Here is a 23,151-nt window from a genome sequence, read left to right on the forward strand (position 1 = left end):
TATGCAGTACTGTAGTTGTTTTCCTACCAAAAGAAGATAGAAAGAAAATATTTTAGAAGCCCAGAATGGTTTATTAATAACGCTGTTAGGAGCACTAAATCATGTGACATGCCTGAACTTCCCTGGATTTTTAATTCTGGATTCAAACATTATATGGAGAACTAATTTTTTAAGGAATTATTCATTTTTTCTTTGCAGTCATATTCTCTCTCACAAGTTATCTGGCTTGTACTAAAAGTTTAAAAGCTGTTTAGATTAAGAAATTTTTCAGCAGAAGCAGAACCAGTAATTCTGAAAGTCAAACTCAGCTGACCTTCCTAGGTATGCTCCAAAAATATTCTTTAATTTTGCTTTGTTTGACATGTTGCTTTGAAGTATTTTTTCAGTTATATTTTCAGAAATTATTTTCAAAGCTGCTGAAGCTCACATGAAGGTTTGGAGGAAGTCAGCTTAATACAGAATTACTCCCATAGAAAGTTAACCCTATACTGTGCATGGATTTAAAAAATTTTGTATTTCTTGGCAAAAAATGGTCTCAGCCACCATCTGCTGCACCTTGCCAGTTTCATCTGAGAAATAAGTCTTCTGTGTAGCAGGACATGACTGGCAATTTTCTGCCTATTGCCTGTAAAATCATGTGGCTAATAAAGTATAAATCCATTTCAGAAAATGACAGAAGCTGAAGAAAAAATAGATAGTCTTCCTTCCTGTGATTAATGACTCAACATAATAATGAGACAGTGTTTCAGTTGTAGCATTTTCCCTAATGTCTTGGTGCCTCATATGAAATATTCCAGTTAAAGCTATAAATGAATATGCTTGTTCTTCTACTTTCTATCTTTTCCTCATTAATCTTCATTAGGGAACCTCCAATCCATGATTCAGAAAGACCCAGACAGTAACAAATGTGTTTCCCAGACTCTTACCCAGTCTGCTTGAAGACATGGGTGACATCAAACTGTTTATAATGGTCTTACTCACAAATAGCCTTATCTTTACAATGGAGTTTGGTAAGGTTTCCTCTTGAGTCATTAAGGATACACAGAGTGCATCTGCATTTTTAGATAGAGGACACAATCACAGAATCTGTGCAAATACTGGCAAACATAAGCTATGGGGATAGGGTTTTACTTGTTTGGGATTTGGTTTAGTTCTGAGGTTTTGGATATTTCTTTTTCTTATTTGTCATCCTCCCCCTCCATCTTCCATACAAAGCATCCAAAATATTCTGAGAACTGTGCCATAGTAATATTATTTTATGGCAAGAAACAGAGGTGTAAGGTGAATACCCAGGGGTGCGACATGAAGTCGTGGGTGGGTGCTTGGAGACCAATCTCCCAGACCTTGCTGGGACAGTGTCAGTGAGGGAGCAAAGGAGCCAGGACAGGTGTCACTACACCTTCCCTGCCATGCTGAGTTTTGTTGTGGGAGGAACACACAGAAAAGGAACTCCAGCATAAAATAGTGTTAATGCTATATGTAAAATATATGGGGAAAGACCCAGGAGTGCAATGAAGAGCTAAAATTTTTGACTGTGAAAAAATAGCCTGAGCTACACAGCTGCTATGTAAAAGCTGCTGTGTCTTTTCCTTATATTGTTTTTAAAACCATGTAACCATGGGGAGAAATATACTAAATTAAGAAAGTCAAGGAAGGAGCTTGAACACTGATCATTAACTGTTCACACAGTTTAGGGTTCTTTTTCCAGACACCTCTAGTTAGATGCGAAACAAACAACATCAAATGCCACTGAGTGTTTACTGACCCTCTCAGATACACATTTGATTTTGTATTCTTCACAGGGCAGTGCCTATTGTAAGAAGGCTATATATATATTGATCTATTACATCAATATGAGCTGAATAAAACAATTTGCTTGGTGTGAATGAGCATAGTTTGGCTATAATAACAATGTTTATGTGCTCTACAGTGTATATTTACTGATATTCATTTCTTCACAATCATTTGTTCTTGTTCTTTTTTGGACTTGATTATTGCTGAAATTTCTTGATTCAGAGTATATTTTAGTTGTCTATTGTGCTCATTTATTGAAATTCAGAACAACTATATTGGCTGTTTATTTCTTAATAGATTTTTCTTTTTCTTTCCGGGGGATAATTCTACTAGTCACTTGACAAATATGCTCAAACATAAAGTCATGGAAATGCCTCATTTTCCTGAAAATAGATGTTATAATACTTTAGAGAGACAACAGTAAACTTTATTTATTTCATGTTGGAGTCAAAAATATCCACTGCAAGCTATTTGTATAGATCTATTTTTGCATAAGTAATCTTTATCCCCATGAAAGTAATTACAAACATTTTAAAGTACATTTTGGTCTATGATTAACTGTTCTTTTATATCTTCTTTTGTGTAGCTTAATGTTCAAATTTCATACATTTAAAATCTTTGATTTATTTTTAAATTATTTTAAGATTAAAGTAATTTAGATCAGGCTTTATGTGTCATGTTCATACATTTTTAAGTGGTGATTATAAGTATTAAAACAGAATTGTGTTAAATTATTTGTAAATCTAGCTATCTTATTCATCATAGCTTCGTAGGAGAGGCCTAAGGCCACCACAGAAGCCCTGTGCACTCCTGCTGACCCTTTGGTCTCATCGTGAATTTGGAGATTAATGACAGTTTAAAAATACCAATGAAAGACAGGAGGATAAAATAAACTGGGAAGGCTGTGCAGCACTCAGCTTGTCAGCAACTGGGTGAAATAAGACCCTTACTGAGGACAGAGAGAAGGTTGATGGAATATCTCCTAACTACAACTACTATTATTTGCTCTACATAGAGGTAAGTGAGGCCTTTCACTCAAATGTGGTGGAGAACATAATCCAGTAGCTCTTAATAATTTATTTAGCTCAGCACAATCAGAGAATAAACATTATGACAGAAACTTGGAAAGAATAAGTAATCATCATCTAGCCCCAGGCAAATTGTATGGAGCACAACAGGGCGGTCTAGCAGACAATATCAGCCCCAAGGTTGTTTCAGGGAAACAGTGAAAACTACAGCAAATAACATATTGAGAAAGAGAAAAAGAAAAGAAACAACCAGTGATACTATACAAGACCAAAATGGATAAAAACTTTACAGTTTCTGGTCAATATTTGATTAAACAGGACTACATACCAAAATAATGAAACTTTTTGAAGGTATTTCTTAAAAGGTGAAGATTTCTAATGAAGTAGAAATAAGTTCTCTCTCAGATGGACAGGTAGGCAGCTTGCTTGAGGATGAAATGGTAATCAGCACTGTGAGAAAGACTCTAAATATTATAGCTGAGATGCTCTCAGGAATAAAATTTATTTTGTTGTCCAGTCAATTTTTTGAAATGAAATAATCTGTAGTTTTTTAGAATTGTAGAGTTGAGTTCTGTTTCTTTCTAACACTCATCTTTTAAAAACTTTGTAGAGATGAAAATTTGGAGAACTGGTACCAGTAATAAGAGAGGCCTTGCCTCCGTGTGTGAAAGATTGTTAACTACAGGGGCTGAGATAAGATCTGGGTGCTGGTTTTTAAGAAACTCATTCACAGAAAGGAATCCTCTTGTTCAAATATTTTTACATACAAATGATCATCACCCATGAACTGTGTGCAGTTGTGAGACAGCATCATGACTTACTCTATACCTATTTAGAATGAAATTTTTGAAGGCAATCAACCAAACCTGAAGGGGACATCACAGTGAGCATGGTTTCTCTCTAGGTAACATATGCCCTGAGTTTAGTGTTCTCCGACAGCCCCTTGTGCAATACTAGACACATGGGACTGGCCCACCCTTGTGGGACTTCCCTGCCCTTTGTGGATCAGGTTGTTTCCTAATGAATGTATTTTTGCAATTGACCCAAGCATGAGTTACACCAGTATGCTAACTCTGTTTCTAGGCTGCTGACTGGTGAAACACAGTGCTTCTCATTCTGGTACGGGCAGGGTGCTGCAATGAACTATAGCCCTGAAGACTGCTGGTGAAGATCATATTTAAATCATCTCCATGGCCATTTTACTAAAGATTTCTGGAAATGGATTGTATCTTTCAAAATTTTTGGGCTACATATTTTGCTGTTGCCAAGGGCAAGGATCTCTACAGAAACTAATTTCTGGTTCAGTACCTTCAAAGAAAAAGAAATAAAAGATCTTCTTAACACATCTATGACTGTAGCTGGTTTTTTTTGCCCACTGCCCCTTTAGTCTAAAAGAAATATGGAAATAATGATTTAAGGAAAATGCATTCATTTCTTAAGCATGATTTGCAGCTTTACTTTTGAAAGCATTTGCTTATTACCTCTCTGTTTATTTAAAGACATTACTGAACACTGGGAGTTTTTAAATTATTTTTATTTTATACTTGGTGAAAAACTCTGGAACAAAATATAACAATATTAGTTGAGGAATAAGAAGTCCTTCATTTATAAGAGGGGGGAGAAGCAACACAATACTCTGTTTTATCATTCGTAAAAAAATTATTGCTCATGAAATATGCTCATAAAACATGTTCATGAAATTCATGACCAGAATTCACTGAGAAGAAAACATATCTTACCAATAAAATAGAGATGTCTGTATTAAAAACAGGAGCTAGAAGCAGTCATTAAACAGAACATAACAGTAATATACAACTGAGTAAGGCAAGAAGAATCTCGCACTCAACCGAACCTCAAAGATATTTGTGGTATTCAAAATGAAATTTTCCAATAGTTTCCCACCAAGAATCAGGTCTATCATCCCACTGCTATGAAGAATTCCACTGATGGGAGATTTTACAACACTGCATGCTGCATCTGGTTGTTTTTCGAACAATGGTGCTTTCTCTCCATAAACCAGCAGGAATCGATCTTCACATTTGCGTGATATGAGCGTCCTTTTCCTATCTCTGATACTCCAAAGCATTCAATGAGCTGTGGAGGGGCCTGTTGCAAGGTGAAGTAAGTTGTATGGCCATGGCAGAAAAACCTAAATCTCTTCTTGTGAATTATGAGTCATCCAGAAAAAAATTGCAGTGATCCAGGAACCACTGATGGTGCTCCTCATCAAAGAGAATGATGAAGGCAAAGGCTGCTTTATTCACCCGGCTGGAAAGTTTTCCTGAATTGCAGTAGTGTTACACAGTCCCAAAGATAAAGAGAATTCATATGACGGTCAGAAATTAGGGTATTCAAGTTTTCACAAAATAGGTTCTTTGCTAGTGACAGAAGACACAGAAGCCAATGGATTAAGATTCCCTTGCAACAAAAGTCAACTCCAAATTTGCTCATCGGAGTTTCTGAAGGAAAAGTAGGACCATATCCAAGGGAAAAAAGACAGATCACATGTGCAGCCTCAAAACAGTGGAATGATTGGAATTCCATGCTCCTCTTTCAAGCACTAATGAAACCAATGGAAAATACATGTGAACTGGCAGAAATTGGTTCCCATCCAAGGTTTTGGAAACTTCGGTAGTCATTAACAGAGTTGTGTGACAATCATCGAGTGGCATTCTAAATTTCATGTAAGTCTTCCTAAATTTCATTTTCAAATTTTTCTTTTGTTCCTCAGACTCACTCTGAGAGTTTTGGCTTCATAAAACTCTTAATACTCAAAGGAAAACATAGGGTAATATTTTATGTTCCCATGTAAAAATACAGAGCTTTGTAAGGTTTCCAGTGGAAACCACAATGCCTTTCCGGCATATCCTCCCCTGGTAACAGCAGGTGTCATGTTTTGAGGATTATTTAAATCACATTGGAAGGTTATAGTTAGGAGCCAGCATGAGTACAGAGAAAAGCAGCAAAAGGGTTTCAATAACTTATCAAAACTGCTATTTCAATTAAACACGGAAAAGAAAAAAACAAACAAAACAACTCCTGAAGTCTCTCAGTAACTCTTGGCAAGTCAATGCACTTTAACAGAGATCAACAAAGCACACCTTGTTATATCCTGTCACTTACTAACAGAGAAGTTCTTACTATGCTGGTAATAATTACTATGACTTCATCTTACTCACTGGTGGATAACATTAAATATTCTATTCCTAAATTTGGAGTCATATAACAGGAGCACATATTTGAATTGGTGATAAAAGTATATCACAATATCGCAGATAGTGACTTAGAAATCTAATTCTTTCCTAACAGTCATAAAAAAAACCAAAACCCCCAACAAAATTACTCAGGACTTCTCTGTCATTCAGTCTTGATTTTGTTTGCTCTGTGAAAGTCTGAAGTGTCAAATGCTTCCCTGCTCCAGTGTTCCCCTCTGCTGTTGACAAAACAGCAGGGGAGGAAAAGACTAATGAAAGAACAAATCCTAAATCACTGCAATGGTTATTTTATTTCTTATTATGAAATTAGGTGTGGTCCTCATTTCATTCTGAGTACTGTGACTATGGAGTGCAAATGTTCCTCAGATCTTAAGGATGAATGTTTACCTACTAGGAGACAGACAGAATAAATAATCATAATACAGAAAAAGGCATGTATTTTTCATTTAATTAATATCAAATCCAAGTCAAAATTATGTTCTTTTTCCTTCCCATGTTGTATCTTATCAGAAGCAGCACCAGTTACCTAGCTGATTACATTAGCATGAATCAACATAAGTAATTTGACATTTAGGTCATTATTTTGTAGCTGGGAAAAACAGTTTGATGTTGAAGCTCAATACATATATAGCAATAAAAATGGAGGACTAGGGAGATCTGCAAGAGGCACTGCAATTCATCCTATATTGTAAGAGAGAATTAAGTATATAGTACACATGATGTCCTTCAAAATAATTGCTTAATTAGTTCTTGAAAATCCGGTTTTATTTGAATTTGCTGACCTGGTGATGCAGTTTGTTTAAGTGCTTTAGCTAGCCTCAAGTCAGAAAGATTTTTTACTAATTTCAATAATATTTCTTCTGAATCAGATTTTCTGTGAAGTAAATTGGTACTCATCCTGACCATAAGGAACACAACAGATGGAATAACCCATCAGCATTTTCTCTTCAAAGACATGTTCGTGTCTTCTGGTTGTTTTTCCAAGTCACACAAAATTACAACCCATCCATGCTTTGCTCAGATATCTTGCTTTCTTATCTATTACACTTTTCCTTTTCTTTCTCCTGTTTGTCTTCCTTACCAAGACACCTATGCCTTTCCTAATGTATTTTTGTGCACCTTCTAATTTTATGTGATTCTTTGTATATTTCATTATGTACTTCATTTTTTCTTGATTTTCTCACAGCAGGCTTTTCTGTGCAACCTTAGGACTCTTTTAATAGACTGACACCAAAATTGACAAAACTGGCAATACATCAACAAAGAGTGGGGATGCTGTTGGTGTGTGACCCTGAAGAGGTTTAGTCAAACCACCCTCTGATACACTGGGCTGTACACTGGGGTCCCCATAACAGGGCACTGGTTGGGTGTAAGGGTCTTGACCTCCCTGGGGGCACTGATAGATTGATAAAATACCAAATGTAAAGAGTTTGGGGAAACTCTTCCTTTTGGACACTTCCCTTCAAAATCTGCTTGCTCACCTGAACCATGTTGCCCTTTGGAAGACCATCTCAGGAGCTCTCACCATTTTCTTGGGCTTTTTGGAAAATCGCTGTTTGGGGGTTTCTTTCTCCTCGTTTACAATCACAAACAATTCTGTTGGAACTTCTTTCATACGAATTGCTTTCCATCTTCATATTCTTAATCACTTCCTCGAATCAGCAAAAGCCTGATTCATTTTTCCATCTTCTGTATGAAGGGTCTTGTCCAACCCTTTTGAGAAGGTTTTAGCTCATTTTGTGGCAGGTGTTGATGGTCATGAGTATTTTAGCCCCCTCTCTTTCAGGTGCAATCAACTACCATCCTATCCTGAAATAAAAAGTATGTATTTGCAAAGCTTTTGAATACAAGAATTTTATTAAAATAAGCTCTTTTTTTTTCCTATTACTTTTGTGCTAGGAAAATCTACAATACCATACTTTCTGTAGAGTCTGATACAAAGACCACAGAGATTAACAGACTTTTTTACTGAAAAAATGTTCTTGAAGTAGATCCAGGATTACATTACTGACTAGCTTTTGCACTACTCTGTAAAAATGCTTATATTGCACTAGCTAATAGAGAATTCAGTGTTCTAACAGTCAGAGAAATAAGCAACAGTGGTAAGAATTGCAGTTAGAAAAGCAGGGGTATAATACTTTTTGTGAACTCATCACTTGAGTAAGTATGAATTCCATAATATTGGCTACAATTAGCAATCTGATATTTTCAAATTAATGACAAAACAGTGTGAAAATGTTTCCTTAAATCAATAGAACAATGAAGATCATACAGTTTGAGTCTAAAAATACCTTCCTTAAATCAAATTGTTTCAAAGTTCATTTTAGAAATGTCTTTTCTAAATTTTTTTGGGGAGGAAGTAGAAAGCATTGATATGGAACATCTCTTGCAAGTCTTTTAAATAAGCCTTGGGGGTTTTATCAATTCTGATTACTTGAAAATTATGACCCTAAAATCTTCCAAGATCCTATCTCTCTTAGAATAGTGAAGAAGCTAAAGAAGGGATTTCATGCCCTCTAGGATTTGTGGGAGCACCACTGAGGATGTAGAATGTATGGGAAATAAGTTGCCATGGAAAGTTAAGTGTGAAAAAGAATCGTTTATGCTTGTTCTGCCTCTATAAAAGTACTCTGTAGAGTTCAGCAGATTTCAAAGCAATTCTGCCCTGTTTTCTCCTTGAATTCTACATCTACATTTTGTGGTTGAAAAACAAACCAGAGCAACCAAACTCTACATCTTCCTAGTGGAAATTGAGTGTTGATTAAGTGTATTTTTCCTAAAACCATTCACGCTTCCGTTATAAGTTTTAATTAAAAAACTGGAGATCTACATGTAGGGATCTCGTGTAAACTCACTGAAAACGTATATTTCCATTTAGAAATGCTTCATAGAATTTTTAGTGTGATTTCCTGCTATCACTACTTTCTCCTTCTGGTTGCATTCCCCAGTCAGACTCAGCCTTCTATGATTCACTAAAGATAGAAGTCCCAGGAGCAGGAGGCAATAGTGCAGTGCAGAAAAATGTATTCTAGCCAGGGAATCTGTCATATGGAGGATGGCAATAACAGAAAGCATGTGAACTGCTTTTACTATCAGTCTGGGGTAAAAGCTGTCACAGTCTTTCTGTATAAAAAAGTCTGTTTTCAAATTTTAAAGTATTTTCATCACTTGTTTTCCCAGTTAAACATAAACAGTTGTTATGAGGGGGAAAAAAAAGCTGTCATCAATATCTGATAAAAAAAAAATCTACATTTGAATGTTTTATTTATTCACACAGGAATGAATGAAGCCCAAATATATAGCAGCTTTTGTAAGCCAGCTCTAATGATACTTTTTAGAAGGTATGGGAATAATGTTTAGGTAGCATGTCATTGTCATCCAAGTTGAAATCCAGGCATTACAAAGAAGAATGTGGAAGCAGATATTTCTGTAGGTAGCTGAGAGGTGATTTTTCCATTTGAGTTAGTCCTTCATATTGATAGCCATGAGTTTTAGAAGTCAGGAGGAGGAGTATAATGTTTAAATCTCCAAACTGTGCAACAGCTCCCATAAACCAAAATTACAGTCAGAGCCAATGCCAAGAGCATCTGAATGACCCTGTGAAGCCAGTATGTTTGTCTATTTATAATAACACTGTGAAATATGCACCTAAAATGTGTCTGATTAAATTGGGTTGAAAATACGGTGAAATTCCATTAGAGGGGATCTGTGAATATACTCTAACTGAGGAGCTGTGTCTAAGCCTGATTTTAGAAGCCTTATAAAAAATAGACCATAGCAAAATTATTGGTGGAAAATGATAGCGAAGATAAAAAGTCCCTCTTGGACTTAATATGTGAAATAGGAGTGTCATGGTCTGGCTTTCCTTAATTTGATGGGGAATACTCTAAGTTTCTAGTACCTTAAGTAACACTTCAGCACTTCAGTTATAAACCAAGTATCTGTTTTATTTGGCGACCTCCACAAAAGAGAATAATAATGATGAAGAACAGCTCCCAACAAAGAAAGAGCCTTATAATTTAAAATTGGTGCCACAGGATCATTAACTACACGTCTGCAAAGTGTAAGCAGCAAGGAAGCAAAGAAAGGACAGATGTGTCTGTATGTGCTTTGCTTTTTTATGTCTGCAAACTGTGTAATTTGCATATTATCAAGGCCATTGTTAGAATAGCAGTAAAAAAATAATATATTTTATTTCCCATACTGCTTATACAAATTCCATCTAGGAACTTCCTTGTCAGAGACAACTCCAGGTGTTTCTGAAACTACTGTCAGGAGATGGTAATAAAATGAAAAGCTGTACTGATAATTTCCCTCCAGTCTGATAGCACTACCCTGGTGCCCTTGGAGTGGATTTATATTACTACCTTTCTTGATTCCTTATTAGATTGTGGGTTTGAGATTTTAAACTTCTTCATCTACTTCTTAGTAGTAGCAGTGACACCAGTAGTAGTAGTAGTATTGTGATTCCTGGAGGTCAAAACTAGATTCTCTACTGATGTCTAAGGAATTGATTACCTCTGTCTTGAAGACTGACTCAGAGATTTTATTCACAGTGGAGCAAAACCTGTAATTACATTGCATTTTGTCATAACAGTGTCCACCTAAATACAATTAGCATTCAAAACAATAGTAATAATGATGGTGACTATTGATTTCAGCATACACTAGCAGTGTAGGCATGTATCCAGGATCCTTGCTATGCTCCTAGAGATTTCACTGATGTCTGTGCTATCATGCCTGTATTAAAATTAACTGGAGTATGGCTTCCTGAACAGAGGTAGATGAATCAAATTAATATGGAGAATACAAGAATGATTAAGTGTTAACTCATCAGTATGATGAAAGTGATTATAGAAAACCTGTTAACTAGATTTTCTCATTTTGGCAGACATATTGGCAGAGAGTATTTCGGGGAGGGATCTAGGAAGATAATAAAGCAGTGTGATTGCATGCAGCTGGATTTGTTATTCAGACATTCTTTTTTTGGACTGTGACACTCTGTAGGAGCCTTGTATACAACAATATGTAAAAAAAATAAAATAACGTACAGAAAAGCTTAAATGATTGAGGATGGAAAAACTTTTTTTTTTTAACAGTGACATTTCAAATTATATCTAAAGCAAAATACATTTTTCTGCCTATTATTGACACAAGGAGTCAGTCCTCTCAATGAGACATTCTACTCTTGCAAGGAGAAAAACAGGAAAACATACACAATGCTTTAAAATCTTATTCTGGGCATACAATAGAAGTAAACGTACATTTCATTGGCAGAAGACAAATGTAATGATTCATTATCCCTTGCCGTTTCTGAGAAGTACAAATAAAAGTCTGATCTCATCAGCTGTGTCTCTGGATTAAACATATTGCTATAGCCTCTTAATTTTTCTTTCTCTACATTCAGTTTTTCTGAAGCAGATTTAGACTCTTTATTTCTACAATTTAATTTGGCTGTGCAGAAAGAAATTCCTTCTCAAAATGCTTACAAATTTAGACTGACCTTCAGCAATAATCCACGGAAAGAATTACTCTTTCCATAGCATGATACTGTTTTCTCCTAACATTGTTGCTTATCTGTGTTTTCCCCTTGAAGCTGTTGAGCAGCCTATTGGAGATTTGTCACATCTCCCATATGCAGTGAAAAATAAATTTGAGCATGAAGTTGAGCCTCTCTTTTATTTGCAGCAGGTGTTGGCTTACTAGCACTTTTAAATTTAGTCCCTCCTGACTATGAGAACAAAATGTTTCAAACTGGCCTGGTTCTGCATTTAAAAGCACTGTTCACATCTGAGTTGGGAGATAAAACTAAGGGGTTTTACAACTTTAAAATTAAAGGAATGGCCTTAAAAGGTTTCAGGAAGATATTTTCTAAGACAATACTCATATGTCAATGGCCCTGTGCTGGGCAAATTATTGAACACAGACAGTTGTATTTCTCAGCCCATTTAAACTTTCAAGACTTTAAAAACATTCCCATTTCTCATCCAGTTACAAAAAAAAAAAAAAAAAAATTATCTCCAAATTTTCCAGAAAGAAGTAGATACAAACTGAGTCTTGAGTGGTCAGACCTCTGTGGTTGTGGAATTCTGCATCCCACATAATTGCCTTTAACTTTAGATTTGTTGGTGTTCAGGGCTTGGTTTTCCTTCCTTCTTTCCTTCTATCTCTTCCTCCCATACAGCTTTAAACAGTCACCCCAAACCTGATGGATACAGCTTTTGTTCAATCACTGTTTTATCACCAGAAATCTTAGAACAGAAAACGCTGAAAGAAATTCCTGAGTGCATGTACATGGTAAAGCAAGCAGGGCTGGAGTGTGAGTTTGCACATCGTCTCAGGTCACCCTACTGGGGCAGGAGTCAGCCTGCTCCCTGCTTTGATCGCATCCCATACCAGTTGGCACTATCTCAGTCTCATTTAATTTTTCCTGAACAAAGATTTAGTCAGGGCAGTCTCCTACTGACAGGGTTCACATAGCACCTAGCCAATCAGTAAAGCTGAAAGTCCTAGCAAAACAGGTTGGAGGGAAATGTTGTAAGGAAATGACATGTAAAAGCAGGACAGCTGCTCCACATGGATGCACTTGAACATCAACAGAGGTTAAGTTAGGTCACATAGCTTGTCATAATTTTTTCACAACATACAGGCTCATCTTTTCAGCATCAATCCAGTTAAAAAGGTAACCAACCATGTCCCATTAAGTTTAGTTCAGTTTCTTGGTTGCCTGCCTATCTGTTAACAGATGGGGAAGGAAGGGGAAGGAAGATTTAGTGATACACTTACCCAGCACGTATGTGTTGGTACCCACCTGTTTCAAGGAGAAGCCATTGAGAGAAATTCCTCTCAGAGGAGGGGGCTGAGAGCGTAGTAGTAAATTGATGTCTCATTTCAGCCTCTGGTTAGAAAACTTCCCAAGAAAGTTGACTCAATGATGAAAATCTGTTGAAAGAAGCACTTGGAGGATGAAGTGGGTGCAGTACCAGGTATAAGTACCAAGAGTAGTTACCAGGAATGAGTCGAATTTGGGCCTTCCTCTCTCTGCCTCTGCACATCCCCACTTCTAATTTCTGCCACTGCCTGTAAAGAATGAGAGTCACTCTCCTACAAATGATGAGAAATGTTTTACTTAGATATCAGAAGGGCAAAAGCTCAACAAGCTGGTGTGTAGGCTGGAATGGTGCTTGTAAGAGACAGACTGTGATGTGGGGAAAACACTTCTAGTCTTTTCTTCATTCTTTAGAGATTTTTTTCCAGAGCTTAAAAGAAATTTATTGTTTAGATGCATTCTCTAAACAGTGTGCTGTGTTATCACAGTGCAATATACCATTACTATGATAATATTCAATACTATGAACTACAATGTATAGCATGATAGCTCTGAACTCAGTGCATTCAGTAGTCTTAATTCTGAATTTCACTGGCTCGTATGCTTTCCTATCTGTGGGAAGTTGGTGTCATCCAGATTCAATACTGAATTTGTCTTGTAAGCTGGTTTTATGCTAGAACATTAAGTTCTGCCACAAGGAAATTGAGTATCTCCTGCTAGTCAGTTAGATTGCTCTTGTACTTACTGACTGATGCATATGGCAACATACCCTGGAATTGTGGCCTGTGACTACAGTAAATAATGGGATGGCTCCTCCTCTGAGACTGAGATGTGAGATGTTATCAGAACATGCACAATAAAACTAGGAAAGGCTCTCACTTCTATTATATGGTCATGATTTAAAATTATTTGCAATCTCTTGCATAGCTTGAACATAGCTTCTAGCTGGATTTATCTGTATTTCCATTTGCACTTAATTTATTTTTCAGATAGCTATAATACTCTCATTTTAAATGTTAATACAAGACATCAAAATGATGACTAAAAATACAATATAAGGCAAAAAATGTAAAAAAAAAAAAGCATGGAAGAATGCATTGTTTTCATATTAAACAGCAATACAGACAAATACACAATTAGATAATAATGCTCTGCAAAATGTAAACTAATTCTTTCAGCCAGGCTGAAAGGTTCAGTCTTGGAAGAATCCCTTACAATAAATAGATTAACATGAGGAAGGTTAGCAGAACAGAGCCCTTAATCAAATTAGACAACACTAGACATAATAATGTTTAAAAAACCTTCTGAAAACATGTGCTTTCTTCTCCTTTATGGACATTTGAAGGAAGTCAGTATTTTAACACTATAATTACAGCATGTAACTATTTTGTTTCCAAATGTAATTATTAATGCCTCAAACTCATTTTCATGCATCCATAATATCGGGCAATCTGATTTCAGAGGTTGACCTGGTTTTGTACCACAGTTACCTTTAAGTTTAGTTAAAACAGGATGACTTACATTTTACAATACAGTGACATTAGAAATACTTTTTCTCTCAAAATGAGTCTTTTCAATAACTTTTTACTGATGATTTCAATGGCAAACTCTTATGTTCTGGAATAAAAATGATCCATGCTTCTAAAAGGAATATAAATATTTGCTTTTCACTGTGCAAATAAATCGATTCCTCTAAGTTTAATAGTTTTCCAAATATGCAAATAATTCAAATTGTTCATGGTTAGATCAGATTTATTTTCTCACTTCCTGACAGATGAAGAAGCAGAACAGTTATTTATCTTTGTGAATAAATTTAACATTAAAAGATTATTTATCAGATTTTTTGATCTTCAATTAGACATGAAGGATTAAAAAAGACTGATTCAGAATATAGTTTATTCTTAAACAGTGTAAAATCAAAGATTGTCGTTTAGCCGTATGGCAGATTGTCTTCATGTCTGAAAATGAGTAATATGGGAACAATTATTCTCTGTAAAATGATAATTTATATCAGATTTTGTTAATAATCAGCATTTTTGTTTGCATTGTAGCACTGAATATTTAAAATTAGAGGTAAAAAATGGTAAATAGGACTATATCAGCTTAGCTCAATGTATTGATTATTTATTGGGTTGCCTAAATGTAGTTTTGATGCATGTATCAGTAACCTTCAGTATTTATATCCACCAAAATTTTCACAGAAGAGATTTTTTTATTAGACTAACCAATGCAGTCAGAAAAATAAACAAGATTTTTTGTCACAAAGTCCCATCTTAGAGTTTGAAATGAAAAAAAACAAACCAAATTAAAGCACACAAACAACAACAACAAACAGAAAACCAAGACAAAACAGAACCAAACAAATAAAACCACCCCAAACTCCTTAAATCGATGAAATATTGTCTCTTCTTTAGAACAAATGTGCTGCAATCAGAAAGTCTTCATGTCTTTCACAGCTTTCTACAATGTACAAAGTCTTTGAAGCTAGGCAAGGTGTTTTGTGAGCTTTATTCACAGGGTAATGTTCATAACATTACATGATTTCCTACCGTATTTATCAAAAGCAAAAACATTTCTACCAATATGATACTGCTCTGCTTCACCCCACAGTGTCCCTTTACTGTATAGTATTATTCCTGAAAAAGAAAAAGGGAAAACCAGAGGTTATTCACTTTGACCATAAAAAACATCTTTCCTGATGTCTCTACAGCAGCTCAAATGCATTTAATCTTTGATTTTCTTTTCCTTCCAACAAATTCAGCTAGATGACAGAATAAATTTGGAGCAAAGCTAATCCATTATATTTAGGAAAAGAAATCCTTTTCAGACTGAAAATAAATCCTTTCTCACATTATGGTGAATTTATTTGGCTCCTGGAGAAGTCTAGAGAAGATGATGTATGAGGCAATGAAAGGAAGATGACCAATTCCTATAAAATATGCCAAGTTAGAGCCATAATAGGCCTTGAAATAGTCATGTATTCTAATGGCCATTCATCAGCTTAGCCAAACAGTGAGCCTATGAGCAAAACAATGTTGGAACAGTGGTAGATGGTCAAAATGCAGTTTACCTATTTAAGCAGAACGGAATGAGCTTCTTTTAAATTTTATTTTAAAGGCCCAGAGATTGAGGTTTATTTTGAGAAATACCAGTTGTAACATTCTCTTCAGTGCAAAAAAAGGCGGTGGTTTCCTTCCAGCACCAATCTTTGAGTGGACTGCCCCTCATGTTTTCCTCTCTGAAGGTGTTTCCTTCCCCAGCTCAAGGAATGACATAGGAAACAGAACAAATAATTGCCTTTGCTTACATGTCCTCATATGTATTCTGACAAATAGGCTGCCAACATGCCTAAACTTCCCCTTACATTTATTGAAGTAAGATCTAATTCAAAATCTAAAACTTGATTTAGTTTTTACCTTTCTGTGAGAATAGAAGATCTGCAGTTGTTCACAGGAGCTTGTAAAACTTATGAGTACTGATTTGAGCTGGTGTGAAAATCATATCTTCTGAGACTGGGTTTGTTATTTTCTCATTGGAAATGTGTCTGTCCTTTACACCTGTAAGATTTAGGTTTAATCAGAGACAGAATAGCCAAAAAGGAATGGAGGTAAGAAAATTAGCCTTGTAAAGAACATCTTAACAGAGGGAGCATAGTGAAGATCACTTGATCACTTCTGCAGCATGAATTTTCAGTGTCATAATGGCATCTAAAGTAATGGTCCTGCAGCAATCCAGACTGAAAACACAAAGGCTCAGAGAATCAGCAAACGTAACTCATTTGCAACTGGACTGGTTTTCCTGAATTTCTGGTGATGTCTTGTCTCATAGGCCTATAGAATAAATGCTGAATGCCACTTTTGGCATCCACTGGTGTGCTGTGTCCCTTGCAGACCCACATTAACCTTATGTAGCCTTTTTGTTTCTCCTCTGATAGTGACCAAGGAAAGAAACATTGTCTTTTTTTCCTTTGTTTCCTATTGTTTGAGCAGTATGATCACTTTTACACAGAAATGCCAGGTTTTTTCTGACATTAACAAATTGCCTTTGGTTATGGTAGATGATGACTAAGAGGTAATGGATTATAGCCTGTAAACCTAATTCTTTTGATATATTTTACCATTTTGTTTGAGTCTATATATACTCAAGAAACACTAGCATTTTAAATTACAGCCTTTCTGTTAACTTTAAACCCTGAATATTTTAAGATTAACAAAACTCAAAATACAGGTTCTGAAAGTCTTCTCGATGAAAATAAAATCACTCCATCCAAGTAGGCATGGAAATCCAGGAATGAGCTCAATCCACTGCTCATGTCTTGTAGTTCTTTAAGCTAAAAGAGATTCTTTGATTTTTAATGTCACCTGAGACTGTTTCAACAGAAGGCAAAAGAGCAGACAGCTTCATACACAGCTCTATATAACCATATGTTTTGCTCATTTTTTCTAGTTCTATCATTTTTCAGCAGGTAATATTCAGGAACAAGGTCAAAGGAAAATGTTTAGGAATTTGTGTAAGTGGCCTGCCCCTGTATGGATATTACAAACAGTGTTTGTTATTCTGACAATCACAAATTTACTGCTATCATTAGCAAAAACCTTACTAAGTACTTATTTTTAGTAGCTTAATGTCATGAAGCTGAGTCAGGGGAAGTTTGGGTTGGATATTTGGAAAAGGCTCTTCACCCGGAGGGTGGTTGAGCGCTGGAACTGTCTCCCCCAGAGGAGTGGTCACAGCATCAAGCCTGACAGAGTTCAAGGATCATTGGACACTGCTCTCAGGCACAGGGTGTGACCCTTGAGGTGTCCTGTGCAGGGCCAGGAGTTGGACTCAATGATCGTGATGGTTCCCTTCCAAGTCAGCATATTCTATGATTCTACGATGTAGAGGGATTCCTTGTGGAATATAGGATACCCCAGGAGGGCTTGGGCATCCCAGGGCTGTTGCAGAAGTAACCCTGATGGGGCCTCAGGCTGAAGATAGGCTTGCAAGGCACCTGCTAGCTGGCAGCCTTGAACAGCCTTGGGAAAAGGTACACACTGGTCAGCTCCCCCACTGCATAGAGGCTTTCTCATGGGAAAGGGGCGTGAACTTTGGAAAAAGTATAACTTGGTGTAACTGAATAATAAAACTGGAGCGCGATGCTCAAATCGTATCAGTGTTCATATCGTGACTCTGGCTGGATTCCCCTGCTCCTGGGACCCCCCCCCCTGCTACACTATGATTCTACTTTAGTCACTTTATTGGGATATGGACCCAGAATTAGGCTAATTTTTCTGTTGTTGTTGTTTGGGAAAAGAGGAAATACACCTTATATATGAAGTCAAAAGTTAATTGTTAATATATTTTAAATTATTACATTTTATTACAGTCTGATTCAAGGATCATTGCTAATTCAGGAGTAACTGTGGCAGAAAGAAAAAGAATACACCTATGCCAAAAGAGTTCCAGTAATTACAATAATTCAGTTAAACTCATCATGAAAACACTTCTTATTTTCTATGCCTTTTCCTGATTTTCTCCTCACTCTTCCTCTGCTCCTCAGGGTCATAAACTTGCTGGTCTCACCCTGGTCTTGGCAGTGAGGATGTTACAGGAAATTGTCAGCATCTAGAGCCCTTGATGAGAAGAAGAGGAAGCCCAGGTTTCTTCTACCTCGCTCTAGGATCCATACAGGGTCATATTTGTATGTCTGGTAATACACTTTTACACCGTGATCTTTCTTGCCTGGTCTGCAGCTCTCTGTCTCACATGAATTTTTTAGCTACTACTTCTTTGTTCTCCATGTAACACCCTTTACTTGAAATCCAGTCCTATGTTCCCGTTAGTGACCACTGGCGGGGTGTTTATGGCCATAAGGTCTCCAGTGACAGCCATGGCCCCATCTCTTACCATCCCATTCCCATACCCTGTGACACATCCTGCATCTCCACTTCTCAAGGCCTCTGCTGTGGCTTTAGGCCTATATTTCTCTACACTGCAGAATAAAATTCCTGGGAAAACCCCAGCTATTGATCCCTACTGAAGCACTGCTGGGTTGCAACTTCACAGTCAAATACCCACCTAGGAACTACTCTGAGGCAGTGCTGGCCTGTGGTGATGAGAGGCCGTAGCAGTAGGTCCCCACAACTTTTATATCCCCAGATGTTTCTTCCATTATAGGAAAGGGATAGGGAGGAGGGGGACTGTCTTCAGAAATCAGAATTATAGGCAGCAACCCCTGCCTCCTCTTTGAGTGGTGCCACAAGCCAGGTGGTGTTGGCAGAGTGTGGAGCTGAGGACTGGGGTAGATCATATGGGAGGAAGACAGCACAGAAACAGCAGGATGCCCTGGACTGAAATTTTGCTGTTTCCACACTGTGCAATTCAGGGGAAGTTACTCCTTAAAGAATAGGCAGAGATCCTAAAGGCTCTCAGTTTTGCGTGCCTTTATACCTTGGAGAGGACAGAAGAGATAAAGAAGACATCATGGAGTGCTGAAAAAGCAAAAAGCAAAAAACACCCTCTTTTTCTGGAAGGTTTTACAGAGCCAGTTATTGTGTACAGAGGACATAATACACTGTGAGCTACTGACAAGCTTGTGAGACTGATTTTTGTCATGAAGCACTTGTATTTCAAAGAATAAAAGTTAGAGCACAGCAAGCACACAAATATCCAGAGTACTTCAGTGAAGAAACGTTTTGCTAATATTTATTACAGGCAGTTATGTAGGGGTGATAGATTACTAGGAAAAGCACCAGATTCATTTTGAAGGTGTTTGCGAGGTTAATATAAATTGAGAATTTGAAAACACCTTTTTCTTCATTTCACATCATTCTGTAGAAAGCGTTTTTGAGAAGGGTGAAAAACTTTGGTTTGTTCCACCAGCAGCAAAGATAAAGACTGTGTAATCTTCTGGAAAGAGTTGCTGAAAATTTCTATTTATTGTCTGTCCTTCCCTTTTGATCTTCTTTTCTCTGTCTTCTTTCCATCCAAGTTACCAAAGGATTTTTCTTCTCCAGCATCAATTTGAAGGAGGCAACATTCAGCTTGAATCACTGGATGGAGGGACCTGAGGGACCTGAGCATTATGAAAGATTCAGAATGGAAGAGTGTTTTTAAAAAATTAATTTGTAGTGAGAAAGTTTAAATGAGGGAGGGGCAGAAAGTGCTATCAGACCAAAGTGGGGACTTTTATTTTTTCCATCAGAATTTTGTTTCAAAAGGCATGATGGTTACTTTGGTCTTGTTCTAGTGTAAAGAAGGTAAAAAATAAAGCCAACTGATAATTTCCCATGAGCCAGAAATACAGTTCTCTCCCATTTCTTCCTTAGCTTCAAATTATACTGGTCTAAAAATCAGCAAATCATCACCTTGAAAGAAGTAGCATTTTTCCTTCAAGAGGTCTTTTTATTTTTCAAGACACCTAGAAATATGGTAGTTACTCTGTTTCTGACATTCTCACTCATTCTGGTTTCCTTATTTGTATTGTGTTGTATTTCTGAGGGTTTTTTAGTTAATTAAATTTCTAGAACCATCTGAGCAAAACCACAGAGATTGTATTGCAGCCTAAAGAGATTTTTGACTCCACAGGAATGCCATTAAAAAAAAGAAATTATTTGAAATTCCATTATAAATGCTTCCATGATTCCTAAACATTCTCAAACTTGTTGCTTTTCAAAATTCTCACTCTATAATTTAAAACTGGTATCTTAGAAGATACAACCCAGGATGTTTCTGAAGAGTACAGAAGAACTTTGCACAAAATATGTGTTTTATTTTCAGAAATTCAAAATCCTCTTCTTTTTGCTCTCTATTTAAGTTGTCTGGTAGTGCATATATTCTCATGACAGTGTATTTTTCATTGTAATCTACATGAATGCTGTTTACTAAAACAACACAAACTTTGGGGATAGGGTTTCAACATTCTCTATCAATAAATTTCAAATTTGAATGGAATTTAAACTATAAATAACTTTTTTTTTAGCAAAAATAAATTTTTAATTTTCATAGTCAAAGAGTTTCAAATTCACATTTCAAAACGGGACATTATTTTAGAAAATTACTTACACACAGCTAGAAAATTCAATGGAAAATATCCTAAACCACATTTGGATGTGTCAGTTTGGGGTTTGTTATTTTTTTACTGGAAAAAGCATTGTTTTGGTGAGAGATACAGAAATTATGGCCAGTTGGTGTGTGTCTGTGCGTTACACTCTGCTGGTGGAGAGAGTACATAAGGTTTGCCTCCTTGGGCAGCATCTACAGCTGTTCCAGTAGGAAGAAAAGTCTTGAAAATCTGCGTCCAAATTGGATCATCACTCTGTTCGTATTACCATGTCCAGAGGATCACTCTTCATTGCCTAGACAAATGTTAGAAAGCTAATTTCTGCTTTATGGGGTGGCGAGCAGGCAGGCAGTGGTGGCACAGCATTGGCACGGCCCACCATGGCAGAAAAGCTGTCACATGGAAGAGCGATGTCACAGAGAAAAGTTGCTATGAAGACCAAGAACCTGCCTGGTGTCTGGAACACAGGCTCTGCCCAGGCTGATTGCTCAGCTGCCTGCTGCAACCACATGGGCAGCCAAATAAGTCAGCATTTTCTGGAGGAAAAAAATCACCTAAAAAAAAGCAGCACATTAAGAATGTCTACATCCGTTTGTACTGGAAAATACCTTTGTAGCAGTCCTTGGCATGGCATGTCAGAAATGGAAGCTTTCTTTGAAATGTTTGTTTCCATTTGTGTTTAATTTTAGATTTGTTAGCAGAGTTCAGCTGTCATCCAGTGCAACAGGAACAGCAGAGTTCAAACTTAAAAGTTTTCCTAGACTCAATTTTAAACAGTCAGAAGTTATAAACTCTTTCTTAGCTGATATTTTAATTATAAATCAATGTTTCTTAAAGGACATGCAATATCAAGACCCAGAAAATGGCACTTTCTGTGTAGCAATAATTAAAAAAGAAAGGGAGTACCAATCTGGGGATGCAAACATTAGAACAATGTATTTTCTCTATTACTTATCTTCATTTTTCCTGGTATTCCAGTCGCCATGACCTGTTGTTGTGAAAGCCAGTAATAAGACCATTGTACTAATGCATGTAAAAAGTAACTAGGAAAAGAAAAACTTGCAGATATTGAGCCTAGGTTTTAGGGAAGAGATCACCATCATGCATATTACCTGATAGACTTTTCTTGTTCTAGTGTTCAAACTTGTAACACCTTTTGTCCCCTTGTACACATAGGAAACTTCTTTTATACTCTCAGGTTCAAAAACTTTCCAATTTTTTTTTTCAAGAAGTGACTTATTTTGTACATGAGAACAATATGCAATAATAAAACATCTTTAGGTTACTTTGATAATTTGAGCCTGTTCTGAGACCTGAATGTATAAACTTTTGGCTTCTAAAAAATCTAGAGATTCCACTTTTCTGAGTTCATTTCTTGAACTTGTATTTTCACAAGGAATTGAGTTAACCATTTAGGCATTGTCAGGAGGGCCAGTTAAAAGTTATAACTAATAAATCTCTGCTGGCTATACCATTTCCAGACAAAAGAAAACAAAAAATCTCAAATGCTGGCATAAAAATGGTCACTGAGATACAGGAGGATGTAATTCAGTGGAAAGGAGACCACTGCCAGGCACAGCCTTTGTCAGCTCAAAATAAAAAGAATAGCCAAGTCCTGATTGCATTACTTTGCAATGGATGATTGTACTGAGGCAAATGGCACTTTCAGAGTACTGTTAAAATAACCTGTGAATAAAAATCTCCTCTGAGTTCTGTAGTTGTTAAAATAATCTGGGAATAAAAACCTGCTCTGGAACAATATAAAGATAGGGAAGAGATCCAATGAGAGTATGGAATCTAGATAAACCAGTACAGAAGTGCAGTGGGCTTTCTAAGACCACTCCAGGTCTGGCTTTTGAAGAGTGGTGGTTGCTGACAGTGGGGCAGCTGAACATCTTTGCTCCTCATATCCCCCTGCTGCCTTAACCATGCATATTGACTCTCGTGAAATGTCTCTTTAAATGCCACAGTGTGGAGGGAGTAGTTTCAAAATTCATGCTGTTTAGCTTTAAAAATATACTGTAAAATTCCATGTCAGAGGAACAGTTTCAGGGACAATTACATCTGTCTTCACTGGGGTGGCAGAAAGGTCAGGTTACAAACCCAGAGTAAGTCGTCCTTTCTGCTGTGTCTGAACTATTCACATGTATCTTATGAGTTAGGGACTCGTCATTTTGCACTGCTATTTTTATACACAGCGCATGATATGGCTGACTCTCCTCTAGTCTTCTGGAAGTGCAT

This window comes from Coloeus monedula (assembly GCF_965178545.1).
Source record: "Coloeus monedula genome assembly, chromosome: 3".
NCBI lineage: Eukaryota > Metazoa > Chordata > Aves > Passeriformes > Corvidae > Coloeus > Coloeus monedula.